This window comes from Mobula birostris, chromosome 28, assembly GCF_030028105.1.
Source record: "Mobula birostris isolate sMobBir1 chromosome 28, sMobBir1.hap1, whole genome shotgun sequence".
NCBI lineage: Eukaryota > Metazoa > Chordata > Chondrichthyes > Myliobatiformes > Myliobatidae > Mobula > Mobula birostris.
In genome coordinates, this window is record NC_092397.1 from 29127347 (window position 1) to 29150000 (window position 22654).

Sequence of the window (22654 nt, forward strand, 5' to 3'; positions counted from 1 at the left end):
ATTTTTCATTTTAATCAATACCACAGGGACGATGCCACTGGTTACATTGAACTAATATTCAGGTACTTTGCAGCAGAGCATCTGGAGCACAAGACTAGACTATTGATTCAAACACTCTTCTGTGATAAATATATAACTTTCCTCGAGTCTCGGTGTGGCACGGTTTGAGTGGTGTGTATTCCGTAGTGACATTTGGGCTGATGGAATTGAGAATGATTTTGACTGTAGATTTATAACCTGTGTGTGCACAGTGATCAGTAATGAGACTTCTGTTTGATCAGATTAAAACACACATGGGTGATCAGATCGCTGATGACATGAATATTGGTGCAATTGTGGGTGGTGAGGAAGGTTGTCAAACGGACAGAACAGGATGTAGTTCAGTTGGAATCATGGATGGAGAAACGGGGGACAGAGTTTAATCTGGACAAGTGTGACGAGTTTACATTCCAATGTTGGAGGAATGTACACAGTAAATGACAGCACCCTTGGGAGCAGTGATATATCTTGATGTGTCTGTCCATATCATCCTGCAAGAGGTATTGAAAGGAAATGGAGATGTGCGGTAACCTTGTCTTCATCAGTCATGGTGTTGTGTACAAACCATAGGATGACGTGTTACAGCTGGACACACCCTTGGTTAGGTCACGTTTCGAGTCGTGTGTGCAGTTCTGTTTGCTACATCACAGAAAGGACGTGGGGACTGTGGAAAGGGCGCAGAAGAGATTTCCCAATGTGCTGTCTGGATTAGTATAGAGAAAGTTGGATAACACTTGGATTGTTTTTTTTAATTTTATTTATAAACACAGAGCAAAATAAACCCTTCGAGCTACACTGCCCAGCAAACCCTGGTAACCCAATTTAACCCTAATCTATTTACAAGATAGTTTACAACCACGAGTTAGCCTTCCCGCTACATTGTTGGACAGTGGGAAAAAAGAGGAGGATCTGAATAAAACTGACGCAATCCACAGGAAGAACATACAGAGACTCTTTAAAGAAGGTGCTGGGGCTGAATTCTGACTCCGATGCCCCGAGCTGTAACAGCATCATGCAAATCCCTACATGGTCATGGCGCCCCAGAGTGCAGTCTCACCTGACACCAGTGTCAGCAGAGGTATCGTGGGCCGAATGGGCTGTTCCTAATCCTGTTTGCAGCTATAAGTAGTAGAGAGAACATGACATTTTATTGATGGGGAACAGAATACAAATGTCGGGAGCTTATGCTTCCCTTATAGAAACATTGAAACATAGACAACCTACAGCACAATACAGGACATTCAGTGCACAATGCTGTGCCACACATGTACTTTAGAAATTACTTAGCGTTACCCAAGCCCTCTAGTTTTCTGAGCTCCCTGAACCTATCCAAAAGTCTCTTAAAAGACATTATTGTAACCTCCCCCAACACCGTCACCGGCAGCCCATTCCATGCACTCACCACTCTGCATAAAAAAAAAACTTACCCCTGACATCTCCTCTGTACCTACTTCCAGGCACCTTAAAACTGTGCCCTCTCGTGCTAGCCATTTCAGCCCTGGCAAACAGCCTCTGACTATTCACATAATCAATGTCTCTCATCATCTTATACACCATATATAGGGTGGGGGAGCCCATTTATACATTATTCAGGGAAGAATCTCAATGTGTTGGAATCAGTTCAGGGAATGTTCACTGGACCAATACTGGTAGTGAGCTGGTTGTCTGATGAGGAAAGTCTGGGCTTGTGTTTTCTGTTCGTACTGTCTCCATGTGCTTATACGACCAGAAGATACAGGGGCAGAAGTAGGCCATTGAGTCTGCTCTGCCATTCAATCATGGACTGATCCAATTCTTCCAGTCATCCCCACACCCCTGCCTTCTCCTCATACCCTTTTATGCCCTAGTTAATCAAGAACCTATCTATCTCTGCTTTAAATGCACCCAAAGACTTGGCCTCCACAGCTGCTCGTGGCACCAGATTCCGCAGCTTTACCACCCTCTGACTAAAGTAATTTCTCCGCATCTCCGGTCTTAATGGACAATCCTGAAGTCATGCCTCTTGTCCTGGACCCCACCTACCATGGGAAATAAGTTTTCCATATCTAATCTGTTCAGGCCTTTTAACATTCAGAATGTTTCTATGAGATCCCCATTCATTCTCCTGAACTCCAAGGAATACAGCCCAAGAGCTGCCAGATGTTCCTCATATGGTAAACCTTTCATTCCTGGAATCATTCTCGTGAATATTTTCTGAACCCTCTCCAATGTCAGTATATTCTTTCTAAAATAAGGAGCCCAGAACTGCGCACAAGACTCCAAGTGTGGACTAACGAGTGCCTTATAGAGCATCAACATCACACCCCTGCTCTAATATTCTATACATCTAGAAATGAGTGCAAAAATTGCATTTGCCTTCTTCACCACTGACTGAACCTGGAGGTTAACCTTTTGGGTATCCTGCACAATGCATCGCAAGTCTCTTTGCATCTCTGCATTTTGAATAATCTCCCCATCTAAATAATAGTCTGCTCATTTATTTATTTTACCAAAGCGCATGACTATACACTTTGCAACATTGTATTTCATTTGCCGCTTCTTTGTCCATTCCCCTAAACTATCTAAGTCTCTCTGTAGGCTCTCTGTTTCCTCAACACTACATGCTTCTCCACCTATCTCTGTAGCATCAGCAAAGGTTGGCACAAATACATTAATCCCACAGTCCAAATAATTGACATACCTCATAAAAAGCAGCGGTCCCAACATTGACCCCTGTGAACTCCACTGGTAACCGGCAGCCAGCCAGAAAACGATCCCTTTATTCCCACTCTCTGTTTTCTGCCGATAAGCCAGTGCTCCACCCATTGGCAACTAGAACCAGGGACCAATATTTCATGACTTGAGCAAAAGATCAGAGGATTCTTTTCTGAATCTTAATGCACCCTCAGACATTGGAATTGATTAACTGACAGGTTTTTTGGATCATATCCTTGTATGCTTTTAAGGGAAAGAGAGGGGGATAGTTTATAAGGAGGGGGTGAAATGTTCCTGTGGGCAGACAGGAACATGGAGTTTAATGTTGAAACAGGACAGCCGTGACCTTATTAAATGACAGAGCAGGTGGGAGTTGCTGAGTGGGGACTCCTGCTCCTCATTTGGATGTGGGTGTGAGCCTGTGGTGTGCTGACCAGGACTGTACACAGAGCTCCAGCCGTGACCCCACTTGTGTCTATACAATTCCAACAGAGCTCCCTCCCCTGCCATTCTGTACCTTCAGCCAACAAAAGCAAGCCTCTCATCCGCCTTTTAAACCCATCGAATGCTCCGTCCTTCTAACCTGAGGAATCATTCCACATGCTCTCCCTCTGACCCTCTATTCTTCTCCAGATTCCACAATGTACCGTCTGTCTCCTGGCCTTGTTTGGGCTCCCCATCTGCATCACCTCACCTCACAGATTAAATTCCACCTGCCTATCTGTCCAGTCCACTGATACCTTCCTGTAGTCCTCAGCTTTCCCCCGCACTCTCACCCACATGGCCAACTACACTGGACAACAAATATTTTGCTTCCTGATTACTTTTGGGTACGTATATCTTATGGATTTGGACTGCTGATATTGAAAATCACTATGCAATGTCCCTATCACACACCATCTCTCTGAAATTGCCTATATTTTTATATTTCAATTCATAATCCAAGTCAGATTATTTGATGCCAAGATTAAGGGAGGCATTTGTGTTGGTCCACAAATCAAGCAGGCCAGCAATAACAGGCAATTCAAAGAACTTCTATTGGGACCAGAGAAAATCGCATGGAATGCATTCAAGGAAGTTGTTGAAAATGTTCAATATTTTCCCAGGGACCAGGGAAATATTGACCAGCTGTGTTTCACTGTAACTGTTGTACTGGAAATGTGTGTCTGGGTCCTGGGCTCAGTGTGGGACTGAATGTCTCTGCTGTCTGAGACTGTGGAACGAATGAGCTGTCAGTATCTCTGTGCTCAGTAACACACCTTGTGTGTGAGAGATGGAGCCACTGTTCTGTTCATTGAGCCTTGGCAAGAGGGAACATTGGCGTACATTGAAGTCTTTCCTGCAGGTAGGAGAAGGAAAGTGAAAGAGGTAAAAGACAGACACGGTGTGAAGCGACTGGTGCAGCCAGTGCCAGTGTGTGAGGCCACTCACAAGCTGCAGCTCTCAGCTTCTTCTGAGCAGCAGATGGAGAAGGCTCCAAACCAAGGAAGAGACGGACAAACCCCACCACTTCCCGGTATGGATCCGGAAGTGGAACAGAGGGATGGACACAACATTCATTTCCCATGGGATTCACCACTCAGAATACTCACTGTCCAGCAACAACAGACATTGGGAAATGGGCTAATGGGAAACTGTCTTCCCATGGTCAGGGGAGAGGAAGCAGCAATTATAGTCAGCAGCAACTTCTTCCCACTCCACCACACTCGCCGTGGCCCAATCCCAGCGCAGGAATTAATTCTCACTCCACATTCAAGCTACAGGACCTAGGCCTCTGCAACTGGATCCATGACTTCCTAACCGGAATACACAATCTGTGCGGATTGGAATAACATTTCCACCTCACTGACAATTAACACTGACACTCCACAGGGCTGTGTCGTTATCTCACTGCTCCACTGTCTCTACACCCAGAACTGTGTGACTAGGCAGCGCTCTAACAGCATTTATAAATTTGCTGATGATACAACCACTGTTTGCAGAATTTCAGATGGTGACAATAAATCATAAATTAGGGTGAACTACCAGTTAGTGGAGTGTTGCTGCAGCAACAATCTTGCACTCAACGTCAGCAAGATCAAAACGCTGCTTGTGGACTTCAGGAAAGGTGAGATGAAGGAACACAAACCAATCCTCATCAAGGAATCAGAAGTGGAGAGAGTGGACAATTGCAAGTTCCTGGGTGTCAGCATCTCTGAGGATCTAACCCGGATGCAACATATGATGCAGTTATGAAGAAGGCAAGACAGCGGCTATATTTCATTCGGAGTTGGAGGAGATTTGGTTTGTCAAATACACTAAATAAACTTCCAGAAACGTAGAGTGGAGATCATTCTGACTGGCTGCATCTCCATCTGGTATGGGGGTGAGGGGGGAGGGCTTCTGAACGAGATCAAAATAAATAGCAAAAACTTGTAAAACTGGTCAACTCTACCATGGGTCCAGGCTCGGTAGTACACAACATCTTCAAGGAGCGGTGCCTCAGGAAGGCACCGATCATCATTGAGGATCGCCACCACCCAGGACGTGCCCTTTTCACACTGTTACCATCGGGAAGGAGGGAGAGAATGCTGAAGGCACACACTCGGTGATTCAGGAACAGTTTCTTCCCCTCTGACACCCAAATTCTGAATTCTCAATGGGCATTGAACCCAAGAGCACTACCTAACTACTTTTTGCTTTTAATTTATGTTTTAATTCTTGTTTAACTACATATTTTAACTTAAATATTGAATACTTAATGTAACTCAGTTTTTTCTCTATATTTATTTATCATGGATGTCATTGTACTGCTGCTGTAAAGTTAACAAATGTCACGACGTATGCTGGTAATATTAAATCTGATTCTGATTAAGTTGCTAATTGAGTCTGCCTCGTCCTCTCCAGCAACAACCTCCATTGCCCTCACTCCAGAATCGATACCATTCGCTCAGCAACACACGCACAATTCTGGAGGAACTCAGCAGGTCGGGCAGCATTAATGTAAAAGAGTACATCTTTGGCATCTTAAGCCAAGATCCTATGCTTATGAGTAAAAATAAAACACATATACTGATTTAGAATAGTCCAAACACCATTCTCCCATTGTTGATAATGCTGTTTGTCCAAGACCTTCCCACATAGGAACTATTACAACCCCTTTTCCACAGAGCCCCATCATCAGCATAGAAAACCAAACTGAACTCAGGCCCAAGACCATTAAAAAGTAGAATTAACTATCAGATTGAACAATATTAAACTGATAACATTATACTGGGGAGGGAGGCACATTATCTTCTGCAAACTCTGATGACCCACCCTCACTGAAAATGATCCCCCTAAAAAATGATACCCATTTGCAAAACCAACACCAACACCAAGCTTAATGAGTGTAATAAAAATCCTCTCCCTCCATCGCATGTCATAAAATGATTTCAATGTCCAAAAGCACTGCAACTACCGATTCTTTCAGTGTAAAAGGATTTCCAGATATCATTCCCAGTAGTACAAGGGCGTCATAGATCTCCCTTTGCGAAACCCACATCGGTAGTGACGAAGTAATTCTCTCTTATCCAAAACAATCATCAGCCTAATTACAATCATTTTCACCATTATTTTACACAACGAGGAAGTGAGACAACAGGCCTGTAGAAACTGGACAGCATCGGATCCCACCCAGGTTTTACAACAGGCTTCACCACAGACCTTTTCCAGTCTCCTGGGAACATTCTTTGCTTCCAGATCTTCTTATAAAACTCAAGCAACTTCTTTTAGACTGCCTCAGGCAGATACTGGAGTACAGTATATGATAGTTTCCCATATCCTGTCCTGGTCTATAGTACATGCCTTACTGGTGGCAAATTTCCATTCAGCCAACGTAAAGTCATCATCCATGGCAATCTCAAATGCCTCTTGTTTCTCACAAATCTCCCCACTGTCCACCAAGAGGCTCTCTCTTCTCTTAAAACACTCATCCCCTATATTGTCTAGACTATGTGTGTTTGCAAACGTGTTTCTCAAACACTTTGCCTATTCGTTGTCCTTTGCATCAAATGTCCGTTCTTCACTAATACTGGAATCTAGTTATAACCTCTGACACCATTCATTTTCTTCAGCATTCTCCACACCACCGTCAGAGGATCATGGGACGGGAGGCCTTGGGAGAAAGAAAGAGGGAGGGGGATTCCCAGAGGATAGGCAAGGAGTATAGTGAGAGGGACAGAAGGAGAAAAAGAGAGAAAGATATATATAATAATAATAATAATAATAATAAATAACGGATGGGTGGCCCCATGATCCTCTCATATCCCTTTTGCCAGTCAACTGTCCAGCTCTTGGCTTCATCCCTCCCCCTCCTGTCTTCTCCTATAATTTTGGGTCTCCCCCTCCCCCTGCCACTTTCAAACCTCTTACTATCTCTTCTTTCAGTTAGTCCTGACAAACGGGCTCAGCCCGAAAGGTCGACTGTACCTCTTCCTATACATGCTGCCTGACCTGCTGCGTTCAGCAGTAATTTATTATGTGGGTTGTATAACTCCGGTCTGTTGGGGATGGCGACATTAATTTACCGGAATAAAACTTGCAGCAGAGTGAGGAATGATCCGACAGAAAGCAGCTCGGGGACTTGTCGAATCACATGGAACTATGGGAGACGCCTCACTACTCGGATGCTTTGCCACGTCATTGAGCGATGGTGGTATAGTGGTGAGCATAGCTGCCTTCCAAGCAGTTGACCCGGGTTCGATTCCCGGCCATCGCAGATTGTACAGTTTTAGACTACATAACATATAAACCTTTGACATAGACACGATCTACGCAGAACTCCAAGGGCCAAACAATCGACTCACGTTAATTCACGCTGTGAGTGTAAATTGATTCATTAATTATCATTCACTGGTCATGAATCAGAGTTGGAATTAACATCCTTCGAGAGTTTCTCGTTAAATCCTGTTCTGACTCTATTCCAGATTCTACAAGAATGGACACTTCACAGGAAGGATCGGCAGGATTTGTAAAGTGTTGCCTGATTAAAGTGTTTGAGCTTGTTTGCCTTCATTGGAATATCAGAGCCTGAGAGGAAACTTGACCGAATTATCAGAATCAGAATCCTTTATTATCGCCAAGTATGTGACACATACAGGGAATTTGACGCCGGTTTCCCTGAGCTCTCGCTGTACAGAATCAAAAAGCAAACAAAACAATAGTGTAAATAACCGTGAACTATATACAATGAGGTACTGTGTACCAGAGTATGTACAGGTGGACTTCGTTTATAATAGACTAAAATTCAAGTGTTCATAAGACTGATGGCAGACGGAAAGAAACTGTTCCTGTACCTACGGGTCCTGGCATACAGTGATCTAAAGCGCCTACCAGAAGGAAGGAGTTGGAACAGGTGATGTCCAGGGTGTGGTGGGTCTACAGTGATGCTGCTTGCTCGCTTCCTGACTCTATGAGAGACATAGACTGAGCAGATAGTCAGAATTGGTTTCCCAGGGTAGGGATTTGAAATTCCAGCGGGAATGAATTTAAGGTAGGAGAGCGTTTAAAGATGTGCGGGTCACGGTTTCAGACAAAGTGGGGTGGGTGCTTGGAACGGGCTGTCAGGTTCAGAGACGGAAGATATACAATGTGTTTAGATAGGCATATGAATATGTTAGTGTAGAGCGACATCGATAGAGGCACAAACAGAAAGTCTACAGATGATGGAAATCCAAGCAACACAGAAAATGTTGGAGGAACTCAACAGGCCAGGCAGCATCTGTGGGAAAAAATACAGTCGACGTTTCGGGCCGAGTCCCTTCATCCGGACTGGAGCAAAAACCGATGAGGAGTCAGAGTTAGATGGTGAGGGGAGGAAGAAACACGAGGTGATATTTGAAACCGGTGGGGATGGGGAGGTGGCTGGTAAATTAAAGACCTGAAACTTTGGTTGGTGAAAGAGACACTGGGCTGGAGAACAGGGAAGGAGAGGAGGCCATGGAAGAAAGAAAAGGGGGAGGAACACCAGAGGGAGGTGATGGGCAGGTAACAGATAAGGTCAGAGAGGGAAAAGAGAATGGGGCTTCGTGAAGGAGGGTGCATTACCGGAAGTTTGAGAAATCGATGTTCATGCCATCAGGTTGGAAGCTACCCAGATGGAATATAATGTTTTGGTCTTCCACCCTGAGCGTGGCTTCATCGCGACAATACAGGAGGCTATGGGCTGCCATGTCGGAATTGGAATGGGAAGTGGAATTAAAATGGGTGGCCACTGGGAGATCGCTCTTGTTCTGGTGGAGGGAGTGTAGGTGCTCGGCGATGTGGTCTCCTAATCCGTATCGGGTCTCACCGATATACATGAGGCTACACCGGGAGCACTGGATACAGTAGATGACCCTAAAAGACTCACAGCTGAAGTGTCGCCTTACCTGGAAGGATTGCTTGGGGCCCTGAATGGTACTGAGGGAGGATGTGTAGGGACAGGTGTAACACTTGTTTCACTTGCAAGGATAAGTGCCAGGAGAGAGATCAGTGGGAGGGACGGACACACATGGGATTCACATGGGATCCCTGCAGAGAGCAGAACGTAGAGGGGGGAGAGAAAGATGTGTTTGGTGGTGGGATCCCGCCGGAGATGGCGGGAATTACAGAGAATTGTGTGCTGGAGGCGAGGCTGGGGTGGGTGAGGTAGGTGAGTACAAGACAAACCCTCTCCCTGGGAGAGGGAGCGAGGATGCGGTGGGGGCAGACGTGAGCAAAATGGAAGAGATTCTGTTGAGAGCAGCTTTCATGGTGGAGGAACGGAAGCCCCTTTCTTTGAAAAAAGACGATATCTCCTTTGCTGTTGAATGAAAGGACTTATCCTGAAGGCAGATGCAGCGGAGACGGAGGAATTGAGAGAAGGGGCGGGCATTTTTACATGTAATGGGGTGCGAAGCGGTATAGTCCAGGTAGCTGAGAGAGTTTGTGTGGTTATAATAGACATCAGTAGACACGCTGTCTTCAGAGATAGAGACAGAGAGATGGAGAAAACGGAGGGAACTGTCGGATATGGGACAAGTAAACTTTTGGGCAGGGTGGAAGTTGCAGGCAAAGCTGATGAAGTGGACGAGTTCCACATGGGTGCAGAAAGAGGTAGCAATGCCGTCATTTACATAGTGTAGGGAAAGTTAGGGAGCGACACCAGTGTAGGCTTGGAACACAGACTGTTCCACGTAGCCGACACACAGGCAGGCACAGCTGGGACCCATGCCGGTGTCCATGGCTCACCTTGTGTTGAAAGGAAGTGGGAGGACAAGTTCCGCCAGACGGAGGTGAATGGTGGTGGAGGAGAGCTGGTTGGGTCTGGTTTCCCGATGGAAGCGGAGAGATTTGAGACCTTCCTGGTGCGGGGGTGGGTGCTTTGCTGGACGTGCATAGGGATTGGACATCCATAGTGAAAATAAAATGATCGGGGACCTATATGGGATGAAAACAATTAAACTCCAACTGAATGATCCAAAATTAAATCAAAACCACGACATTAGACCCGGCAAGTCCGTTAATTCCAAGGATGTCGCTCGAGGAAATATACACTTATGGTCAAAGAGAATGGTGAAGGAATATGTAACTTACACACTCCTGACAAAAATATACCATGCGCCCCGGGTACTGTCCTCTCTCTTTTCCCTTCTTCTATCCGGCTGAAGGTACAAGACAACACGTACTACAGGCTCGTGGATAGCTTCAACTCCGCCTTTATGTCTATTGGATGGTGCCCGAGACGATAAGATGGAGCCTTGACCTCACAATCTACCCGTTATGATGCGGCACCTGATTGTTTACCCGCACTGTGCTGTCTCTGTCGCAGTTACATTTCATTCTGCATTCTGTTATTGCTTAACATTGTTCTTTCTCAATACGCTGTGTAATGATTTGATCTCTAGGAATAGTGTGAAAGAGAAGCTTTCAGAAAATATTTTAATTCCCGCTGAAGTTAATGCGGCAGTCGCAGGGTCTCCGGACAGCACAGGGTGACCCAGCTGGCAATAAAACGCGCCGCAAAAACTGCCGGGTTACCTCCGTCCCTGGGTGGGCTCGGACCACCAACCTTTCGGTTAACAGCCGAACGCGCTGACCGATTGCGCCACAGAGACAAACTGGAAAAGGAGACTATGAATGGTCTATTCCGGGGTTGGAAGATGGTGACTAACAATCGATCAACACACATCAAAGTTGCTGGTGAACGCAGCAGGCCAGGCAGCATCTCTAGGAAGAGGTACAGTCGACGTTTCAGTCCCAGACCCTTCGTCAGGACTAACTGACGAAGAGTGGTAAGAGATTTGAAAGTGGGAGGGGGAGGGGGAGATCCAAAATGATAGGAGAAGACAGGAGGGGGAGGGATGGAGCCAAGAGCTGGACAGGTGATAGGCAAAAGGGATACGAGAGGATCATGGGACAGGATGTCCGGGGAGAAAGACGGGGGGGGGGGGAGGGGAACCAGAGGATGGGCAAGGGGTATAGTCAGAGGGACAGAGGGAGAAAAGGAAGAGTGAGAGAAAGAATGTGTGTGTAAAAATAAATAACGGATGGGGTACAAGGGGGAGGTGGGGCATTAGCGAAAGTTGGAGAAGTCGATGTTCATGCCATCAGGTTGGAGGCTACCCAGACGGAATATAAGGTGTTGTTCCTCCAACCTGAGTGTGGCTTCATCTTTACAGTAGCGGAGGCCGTGGATAGACATATCAGAATGGGAATGGGACGTGGAATTAAAATATGTAGTCACTGGGAGATCCTGCTTTCTCTGGCGGACAGAGCGTAGGTGTTCAGCAAAGCGGTCTCCCAGTCTGTGTTGGGTCTCGCCAATATATAGAAGGCCACATCGGGAGCACCGGACGCAGTATATCACCCCAGCCGACTCACAGGTGAAGTGTCTCCTCACCCGGAAGGACTGTTTGGGGCCCTGAATGGTGTTAAGGGAGGAAGTGTAAGGGCATGTTTAGCACTTGTTCCGCTTACAAGGATAAGTTCCAGGAGGGAGATCAGTGGGGAGGGATGGTGGGGACGAATGGACAAGGGAGTCGCGTAGGGAGCGATCCCTACGGAAAGCAGAAAGAGGTGGGAAGGGAAAGATGTGCTTAGTGGTGGAATCCCGTTGGAGGTGGCGGAAGTTACGGAGAATAATATGTTGGACCCGGAGGCTGGTGGGGTGGTAGGTGAGGACCAGGGAAACCCTATTCCTAGTGGGGTGGCGGGAGGATGGAGTGAGAATCTCCCCCTCCCCCTCCCACTTTCAAATCTCTTACCACTCTTCCTTCAGTTAGTCCTGACGAAGGGTCTCGGCCTGAAACGTCGACTGTACCTCTTCCTAGAGATGCTGCCTGGCCTGCTGCGTTCACCAGCAACTTTGATCTGTGTTGCTTGAATTTCCAGCATCTGCAGAATTCTTGTTGTTGCGTTTTTAAGACTAACAATCGATGTTGTGAGACGGCTTTTCACATATCACAATCACAACATTGGAATTAAACTTGAACTTCCACCAACGGCAGCTGACACCCTGACATCTCTGTTAGACACTCTGAGCTGATGCATTAAAAACGGCCTCGATTCAAACAGAGCATCAATCTCCAGCGATACGGTCAAACACTTCACTAATTGTCTTAGTGACGAGCACGTGAACAAACACTTTAATTAAACACCATTGTCTCTGATGTAAACATTGGACGATTGAAGACCAATACATCACAATTCTCGGGCATTACTTCAGCAGAGTCTTTGGTGGCAATGAGGCCGGTAGATTTAATTTTAAACTCTACATTTGTCACGGAAGAGCTACTTTTTACAGATTTCATTGTTTATTGTTTGATCATTATTGCGCTACAAATGGAGACCAGCGCCCCTGAACGACCCATATCTCGTGTCCCTCAGTGCTGTCCTTCAGTTCTGCAACTCCCTCCTGGTCGCACACACAAACAGTCTGGAAACACAGATACGAAGAAAAATACAACAGAGAAAACAAGGTCGGGATAGAAACCGTCAAATAACGACGTTCTTGATGTACAAACACGAGAAAATGTGCAGATGCTGCAAATACAAGGCAATACCCAGACAGTCCGCTGAGTTCTTCCAGCACTTTGTCTGTGATATTGCTGATATAACAGATTTTATGAGCATCTCAAATCTGACAAAGGTCAAAGGAAATTGTCTTGAGCCGGAGGACGGTGAGTCTGTGGAATTCTTTGCTGTCGACGGCGATGGAGCCCGAGTCACTTGGTATGCTTAACGCGGAGGGTGGTAGTTACTTGCTCAGTAAGGAAGTCAAAGACTGTGGAGAGAAGGCGTGAGAATGGAGTCGATGAGGATAATAATTCAGCCAAGATGGAGTGGGACAGACTGACTCTGCTGCCTTCTCTTACGGTCTTATGACCGTATCCCATCAGCGCCTGGGTTCAAGTGTACAGAGTTGTTCGCACTTCTGTTGTTTATGTTTCCTCAACGTCGTATTTATTGTTCTGTGTTTATCAGTCTGCATTTCACGGGTGGTGTAGAAAACTGCACAAAACACAGCGTGATATAATCATTTGCAGGTTGACTGTGTGGTTAAGAAGACATACGATTGTATTTAACTTCATCAACCGTGGGATTGAGTTCAGGAGCCGACAGGTAATGTTACAGCTATATAGGACCCTGATCAGACCCCACTTGGAGTACTGTGCTCAGTTCTGGTCACATCACTACAGGAAGGATGTGGAAAGTATAGAAAGGGTGCAGAGGAGATTTACAGGGATGTTGCCTGGATTGCCGAGCGTGCTTTATGAGAATAAAAGCATAGAAACATAGAAAACCTACAGCACAATACAGGCCGTTCGGTCCACAAAGCTGTGCCGAACATGTCCCTACCTTAGAAATGACTAGGCTTACCTATAGCCCACTATTTTTCTAAGCTTCATGTACCTATCCAAAAGTCTCTTAAAAGACCCTGTCGTATCCGCCTCCACCACCTTTGGCGGCAGCCCATTGCACGCACTCACCAATCTCTGAGTAAAAACCTTATCGCTTCATCTCCTCTGTACCTACACCCCAGCACCTTAAACCTGTGTCCTCTTGTGGCAACCATTTCAGCCCTAGGAAAATACCTCTGACTATCCACATTATCAATGTCTCTCATCACCTTATCCACTTCTATCAGGTCACCTCTCATCCTCCGTCGCTCCAAGGTAAAAAGACCGAGTTCATTAAACCTATTCTCATAAGACATGATCCCCAAGACATGCTTTGAGGGTCCGATGGAGTCAGACCCCAAGATCCTTCTGATCCTCCACACTGCCAAGAGTCTTACCATTAATACTATATTCTTCCATCATATTTAACCTATCAAAATGAACCACCTCACACTTATAACTTAAAGATTGAGTGAACTCGACCTTTTCTCCTTGGAGCGACGGGGAATGAGAGGTGACCTGATAGAGGTGTATAAGATGATAAGAGGCATTGATCGTGTGGATAGTCAGAGGTTTTTTCCCAGGGTTGAAATGGCTCACACCGTTTTAAGGTGTTTGGAAGTAGGTACAGATGAGAAGTCAGGAGTAAGTTTTCTTTACGCAGAGTGTGGTAAGTGCGTGGAATTGGCTGCCGGCGACGGTGGTGGAGCCTGATGCATTAGGGTATTTTGATGGACTCTCGGATAGGTACATGGTGCTTAGAAAATAGAGGGCTATGGGTCACCCGAGGTAATTTCAAAAGTCAGTCCATGTTCGGCACAGCATTATGGGCCGAATGACCTGTATTGTGCTGCAGGCTTTCTGTGTTTCAATGTTTCTATATATAGAAAGTTAACAGAACTGTTAGAGCGGGCATCGGAAGCTGGAAATAGGAGGTAGTAATAGAGGACAAATAAATGGCGGACGAAATTATTAGGTATTATGCGTCCGTCTGTTATGTTGAGGATACAAGCAGTATGCCAGGAATTCGAGAGGGGTAAGGGATGTAAGTGAGTGTAGTTGCTATTATTAAGGAGAAGGTGTCTGGAAGCTGAAAGACCGCAAGGTCACCTGACCAGATGGACTGCACCGCGGGTTTCTGAAAGGAGATTACGAGATCATGGAAGAGTTAATAGTGATCTTTCAGGAATCACGGGCTTCTGAAATGGTTCAGAGAAATAGAAAATTGTTAATCTGATTTTGTTCTTCTCGACAGAAGGGAAGCAAAATACAGAACACTACAGGCCGGTTATCAGGGCTGTTCTGGTTGGGAAAATGCTGGAGTCCATGAGGTTTCTGGGTACGTGGAGACACCTGTTAAAATAGGCCGGCCAACATGGTTTCTTTCAGGAGAAATCTTGCCTGATTAATCTGCTGGAATTAATTCGGGTAATAACAGGCAAGATGGACAAAGGAGCATCAGTGGATGTTGTTTACTTGGATTTTAAAAGGTATTTGTCAAGGGCCGCAGATAAAGTTGCTAAACAATATTAGAGCCTACGGCATTACAGGAAAGATCCGAGCATCTGCCGCCAACATGGACTGGACTGCTTTCCTATTGAGCCGTACTTCTTCAGAATTGGACCCGACTCCCGATCTTGTGGCTCTGTGATAATGCAAAGGAATAGGATTATTCCAGAGAGTATCGGCCAACATTCATTAGGCTCTCCTGACCGGACAAACCTTATGATCCTCTGCCCCATCCCCTCAGTCGTTAAAGATATCTTTCCTGAGGCAGGCAGGAGAGCGGGTTTGTTTGAGTCTACCTTCCTTAGACGGCGATAGAAGCCACAGGAGGAAAGAGTCTACTTCGGGTTAATTCAGCTGCAGCTCAGCCGCTGTCCATTGATATTTATGCCGAAGAACTGCCCGGAAAGAAAGAGAAAGAACGCGGAAGAGACACGGTGGAAGAATGATTCCGGGAATGAGAGGGTTAACATATGAGCAGCGTTTATCCGCTCTTGGACTGTATTCCTTGGAGTTTAGAAGAATGAGGGGAGACCTCATAGAAACACTTCGAATGTTGAAAAGTATGGACAGAGTGGATGCGGCAAAGTTGTTTCCCATGATGGGGGAGTCTAGTACTAGAGGGCATGACATAAGGATTGAAGGGCGCCCATTCAGAACAGAAATGCGAAGTTTTTTTTATGTCAGAGGGTGGTGAATCCATGGAACTTGTTGCCACGGGCAGCAGTGGAGGCCAAGTCATTGGGCGTATTTAAGGCAGAGATTGATAGGTATCTGAGTAGCCAGGGCATCAAAGGTTGTGGTGAGAAAGCAGGGGAGTGGGACTAAATGGGCGAATGGATCAGCTCATGATAAAATGGCGGAGCAGACCCGATGGGCCGAATGGCGGACTTCTGCTCCTTTGTCTTATGCTCTTATGGTTTTATGAACAGAATGTGTGACAGCAGGGCCACTGAAACTAGGTTCAGTAAATAATGTGAAACACATTCATTGCTGATATGTCGGGAACGAGGTCTCCGAATGCGTCGGAGGACAGACAGCACAGAGATAATATCAGGAGGGGGCAGGGTTATAGCAAATACGAGATGAAAAGCAGAGAGAAAGGAGCGAAATAAATCAACAAAGAACAGTTAATAAAGGAAACACTTATAAAGGAAACCCTCTATTGGAGCTTAGAAAAATAGTGGGCAATGGGTAACCGTAGGTAATTATTAAGATAACGACATGTTCGGCACAGCTTTGTGGGCCGAAGGGCCTGTATTGTGCTGTAGGTTTTCTGTGTTTCTATGAAACGATGTGACGTCAGCAAAGAATCGACAAATGAAAATGAAGAGAAGAATGAGCAACGTCCACAACGGAGCAGCGCGTCACCACGTTCAGACAACAGCAGAGAGGCGCAGCGGCAGCGTGCTGGGCCCATGGGCGTCCATTCGGCCGATGGATTGACGATTGTTTCCATGGAGAGCTCTGGAGGTGACGGAGGTCATATCAAATTAACCCGGGCCTATCAGGATAGTAGAAAACTGTCCGGACGTGTGTAAACTTAGAGAGCATCACATGGAGAACGTTATGCGGATGTTTTTGGAAGCTGGAACCCATGCCTGAGTGACTGGTGAGGCAGGTACACTCACAACATTAGAGAATTGTCTGGGCGACCACCTGAATCATCAAGACGCTGAAGACAATAGCTAGTAAGCGAGTTCTTTTCTGGTGTGATTGGTAGTTGATTGTCAACACGGACATTGTGGGCCGAAAGGCTTGTTTTAGGGTCGCATGATTCTGTGAATCTATATTACATTTGTGTATCACAATAAAGAGTTTTATTTACTCTAGTAATGAGGGAGGGGGCTGAGAGAGATCCCATTGTGTATAAATAGACAGAGTGGGTGGTGAGCAGACTGACACCACTCAGTGTGAACACATCATCCGACATGTTTTGATGTGTCCTAGTTGGCTGTGGCAATCTGAGTTAGAGTGCGAGCAGGAAGCTGCACGGATCGGTTCACCGTGAAAATGCGAGGGACAGCACTTCAGTCCTTGATCCACTGGCCACCCCAAGGTGAATAATAATTTTACACTCACCCGTCGATTTAAGTAACTTCGGGAATTCGTACACGAGTTGTCAGGGTTGAACCACTCGGACGCTAGAAGTGTATGACTGTGGTTCGAGCTGTTTTCTGAATGTGGTCACTGTGATGCCTCACTCTGGTGCAGTTCCTGTTATGTCCGGTTGAGGTCGCCATCCTCCGACAGACCGGAGATACACAACACCCAGTGTTTCAATGAAGTGGGAGTGATTGATTCAGAATTCGATTCGCTACATATCGTTTCCCGCCTGTCGCATTAAAAAAGCAGAAATATAAATATATAAATGTGATTAAAAATGTTGATTCCAACAACACGGATTTGCGCTCGAATGAGAGCACTTCCCTTCGCTAATCCTTGAACACAACAGGTGACTGAATCGCTGGAGCAAACTGAGACACTGCTGTGGGAGGGACACGAGTGAAAGGCTCCAGTATTACAGCTGAGAAACATCAAGGAAATTCTGTTCACCCTCCTGTACTCTTAAATGTGCATGACATGAGCTATTAACTGCAATTCCTCGTTAGTATACTGGTTAGTATCCCCGCCTGTAACGCGGGAGACGGGGTTCAATTCCCCGACGGGGAGAGATGAATTTTACTACATTATTCAACGGGAATATTGAATTCAAAAGACAAATAAAAGCGGACAAAGAATTTGTGTTTGCGCTATCCAGTTTATTGGGCATTCAGAAGGATGGAATTGCTCGGTCTGCTGTGATCCTTCCGAGAAGAAAGTGGTGTTATTGTCAACCTCTTCCCTCAAGAATCCCCTGAGAATCTATATCTCAGCACCGTTCTTTGTTACTTGTTCGTTGTTACACTGAGTCCATCATTCCGGGCATATTAATCCGGGGCTTTTGTTGTCGACTATGAATTCCCGCATGGTCCCGCCACAGTAGTAAGGTAACTAACTAATATCAGTCCAGACGAAGGGTGCCGGTCGGAAACGTCGACTGTTTACTCTTTTCCATCGATTTGCTTGGTCTGCTGAGTTCCTTCAGCATTGTGTGTGTTGCTTGGATTTCCAGCATCTGCAGATTTCTCTTGTGTGTGACCAATATTAAGTGTCACCCTGGAACACATCGATTGCATCCTCATCTTGTTTTGGTGTGCAAAATGGCTCCAGTCCCCTGCAGTGCAAAGGGAAACTCTGCTCTTCAAAGACCTTTCTTCCCTGGGTTGACTGCACACTATCTGTGAACTATCCTTGCCAAGGCGCTATATTAACCTGACTTGCCGTAACTTCCACACTCCCCACTTTCCTTTGCGTCCTGTAAAGGACCACATGAATTGTGGATGCAGCTGAATTGCACAGAAAAGTCGAGTCTCCCCAGTGATCCTGTCATCGTCTGTCTGCAGAGTGGGATTGCTGAACGATAGGAGGCAGCTGCCCTTCGGGTCCTCTCTCCACAGAGTGCTCTCAGTAAGAAACTGAAACAAGTTTCAACACCAGCAGGAATATAAACCCCCTTGGCCACTGTACACTGGAGTTGCACAAACTTCCTGGCAGAGAATGAGGCTAATCAGAAGGGTTCCAAAGGTGATGATAGAGTCGTATGTAACTCCTGCCCAAACTTCTTCACTTTAACAGCTTCTAACGGGATCTGCACGGATAAAATCGACGATGTTTTGCATTATTTCAGTCCAATAATGTACACAAGTTCCTCCCCTCTCGGTCAACAGGAAGTTTAATGCTGTTCAGATTTGAAAGGCCATGATGCAGCTTGCTGCCACTTTGTTAGAAATGTCTTTGATGACCAGACTTGTATCATGTAGCACTACAGCAGTGTTGTTAGCCGATCACTGCAACACTGGGGTCATACTGATGTTCTCACGATCCCGTCTGGTAGGTCCCTGGAACAGGAACATTACAATCCAATTACACTCATCAGTCTCCTTCGTCCTTCAATGCTGGTAGGTGTTAATATTTTCTGCTACAGACTCCAAATATCAATAAATATTTGACAGCTTTTGTTCAGGACAAAGGCTCAATTTAAAGGCAAAGGGGATACCCCTGGCAAACAGCAGTAGGCCTGCCATCCAATACTGTAAGTGCCATTAACAGAGGTTACAGGATCACTGGTGACATGGACATTGCACGCAGTGTTACCTAAATCTGTTCCCATTACCCGGTAGTTGCAGTAACAGACTTCACCCTCATCCTCATGAAGCAGCTTCAGAGCTGAGGATTTATGCAGTCCATGATGAGAAGTTTATTGCCATCGTTCAAAGCAGTTCCATTGGCAAGTGTGATTTCTCTGGGCAGTGCGGTCCAGTGCTCCCTTCACAGCTCTAATCTTCTTATCACAGTGGTAGACAGATTCAAACATAGTACAATTGCGGGGTAGAGATTGCACTGTTAACCCACCTTCCGAATGTCTGGGCCCCCTACAGCACACTCAACAACTCGACCGTTTAGCACCAACATGCATTCATAACTAAGGGTCATGTTGTTTTAGTGGAACAGGAGCTGTGCCGCCTCGTCTGTGACATGAGGTGCACAAACCACATACCCACTAACATTTCTCCCAGTATCGGATCAGGAGAAGAAGCTGTCAATGCCAAACCCTGACATGCGGACTTACATCGGGACTATTTTACAACGGGCAAAATTACAATTGTACAGATTCTACAGTACAGTTTGGGAAAGGATGATTTAAAGTAAGCTTCATAGTCTGTGGTGGTGATGGCGATAGAGGCTGAAACTGACTGTTATCAAAGTTGCCTTGACGCTGAGGGTATCTTTGCCAGAATACAAGTTAAAATAGCGTTCAAATTAATAAATGATTAATCAAATTAATTAATAAAATAACGGCCAACTGTCACAATACTTTTATACAACGGTCAATATTAATGAGACAATGGTAGAGCAGTCCAGGGAGTCTCCGGTCCTCACACAAATATTATCCATTCCCTTAACAGTTTGAATCATTTAATTTAATTTGGAATTATTGTAAACCACTCAGAATTTTACTTACCTCTTTTCATCTCAAACAAATAACGGTCTGCATGTTATTTAACCTGGGCTAATTTACTCATCATTTGCAATAACACTCATTACGATTGAATAAATCTGTGAACTTCTGACATGCCTTGCTTGTTGACTTTACAAATTCATTAACGTGCTCATCTGCTTTTTGTGCAATACTGTGTATCATATGTCACTGTGAGAGTGAAGGAAACACTTCAATATAACATACGATTTTAGTTCGAAGTGCATAAAAGTCTCCATATTGCTCATTCTCCCATCGTGCTAGTGAGAGGTTTACACCTGCCTCGTCGAGTACGCAGGAGACACGACTGGGGTGGGCTTTGTTGTAACCGTACCTGTGGGAGGCAGGGGTACAGCAGGTTCCTACTACTTCCTACTCAGACATTGGTACGGGTTGTGTCTTGTTACACACTGAGGTAGACCCGATTACATTTTCCTGTTCTTTCTGAGTCTTTTTTTCTCTAACTTCATTTCTGAGTCTTTTTTTCTCTAACTTCATTACTGTGAGAAGCAACCAATTAGTTTTGCATTTCACTCCAGGTGAACACCACAGGGCAGCTGAAAGTTTCCTCACACCTTTCTCCTTATATCTGTACTTCTGCAAGCGCTCCCCTCTTCCATTCCACCCACTGCTCAACACACTTCATTCTGTCTGCTCCATAATGTGTGAACACACAGGCCACCGGAGTTCTCTTAGATGTCCAGGACAGTGACTCTCAGGTGACCATTCAGACACATAATCAGGGCACTCACTCATACTTCAGAATTCCCTTTCTTTCGTGCATCATGGGGTCAAATCCACCCCAAGGCATAAGCATCATGACCAATGGGATTCCATCCGGAGGTGGCAAATCCCACAAAAGGTAGTGGATTCGGCCCGGTATAGCACGGGTAAAACCCTCACAACCACTGAGCACATCTACATGAAACATTGCCGTAGGAAAGCAGCGTCCATCGTCAAAGATCCTCACCACACAGGCAATGCTCTTTTCTCACTGCTGCCATCAGGTAGAAGGTACAGGTACCTCAGGACTCGCCCCACCAGGTTCAAGAACAGTTATTATCCCTCAACCATCAGTGTCTTGAACAAAAGTGGATAGCTACACTCATGTCAGGACTGTTATATCGTTATTTCATGCTTGCTATTTATTGCTATTTATTTTTCTGCATTTACACAATTTGTTTACAGTTTATAGTTCCTCATATTTACAGTTCACAGTTACTGTTCTATAGATTTGCTAAGAATGCCCGCTGAAAAAGAATCTCTGGGTATCTGTGGTGACACGTATGTACTGTGAGAATAAATTTTAATTTGAACTTTGAACTATATGGTAACATATGTGCAGTGTGATAACTTACTTTGGATTTACATTTTGGCTTTGACAATATTTTTCCGTGACACTTTTTTTCAGTCATCTAGTTCCAACATCTTTCATCACAAATTATAAAAGATTATCCACACAAAAATATACAGAATACAAATATAACGTATTTATAAGGTCGAAGAGCCAAGTTATAATATGAATATTACTGTGTATAACACACTCAATTCCAGGGAATGGGGGAGTGGGTCACGTCCCTGGAAATCTCCCACTCTCCCCATTCTGTTTGCAATGGTCGCAAGTTTTTCCTGCGGCTCTGCTGATTGACAGCTCCCTCTGCCCCGCCTCCCCGGCCGCAGACTCACTGTCACGTGATACCATGAGATTCTGCCCTTTGGCGCGCTGACGTCATAAAGCCCCGCCTTCAGCGACGTCGTTTCCTGGGGAACGGGCCAGTGCGGGAAGTCCGAGGTGGTGGAGTCGGTCTCTACTTGTTGGGGTTTCGGCTCCGCTGTGGGATCCGCCTCTCCTCTTCCTGCCCGCGGAACAGTGAGTGTCTGTCAGCGCCTCACTGCACCGGCTCTCTGCCTCAGGTACAATATTTAAAACATATTTGCACAGTCACATGGATGGGAAAGGTTGAGAGGGATACGGGCCTAATGCAGGCAGCTGGGCCGAGTTCAGGTCGACAACTTGGTCGGCGTGGATGAGTTGTACCGAAGGGACTGTTTCATTTCTGTATAAACCAGTGACTCTGTTTTGGGAGGTTAAATCATAGCGGGATGTACACAGGTTCCTGCTACAGATTTAGAATACCAGCTCTTCTCTGTATGAAATATTTACCCTTCAGATCCCCTTTGAATCTGTCTTTAAACAGTTTTGTCCTGCTCTAATGAGAGGCAGTTCTTTGGCTGACAAGGCAAGTAGAACACACAATCCTGTCTACCTGTGATGCCACATACAGGGAACTGTGTAACAATATTAGAGGCACATGCACAGGGGCTTCAGTGAACAAGGCCCAGAGGGATATGAAACTAATGCAGGAAAGTGGGATTAGTTTTGCTGTGCATGATGGGGAACATAAATGTGATGGGCCCGAGGGTCTGTTTCTATCCTGTACAAACCTGACCACAG

At 45.7% G+C, this 22654-nt stretch overlaps 1 protein-coding gene and 1 non-coding gene across 2 annotated transcripts in view; one reads left to right on the forward strand and one right to left on the reverse strand.

Annotated features, from left to right (window-relative positions):
- LOC140189109 (uncharacterized) overlaps positions 1 to 22654 on the reverse strand; it is a 579671-nt gene that overhangs the window by 99671 nt on the left and 457346 nt on the right. The gene's annotated exons all lie outside the window — the stretch shown is intronic.
- On the forward strand, positions 7400 to 7471 carry trnag-ucc (transfer RNA glycine (anticodon UCC)). The gene has a single exon. It is a non-coding gene; the product is annotated as a tRNA-Gly (tRNA).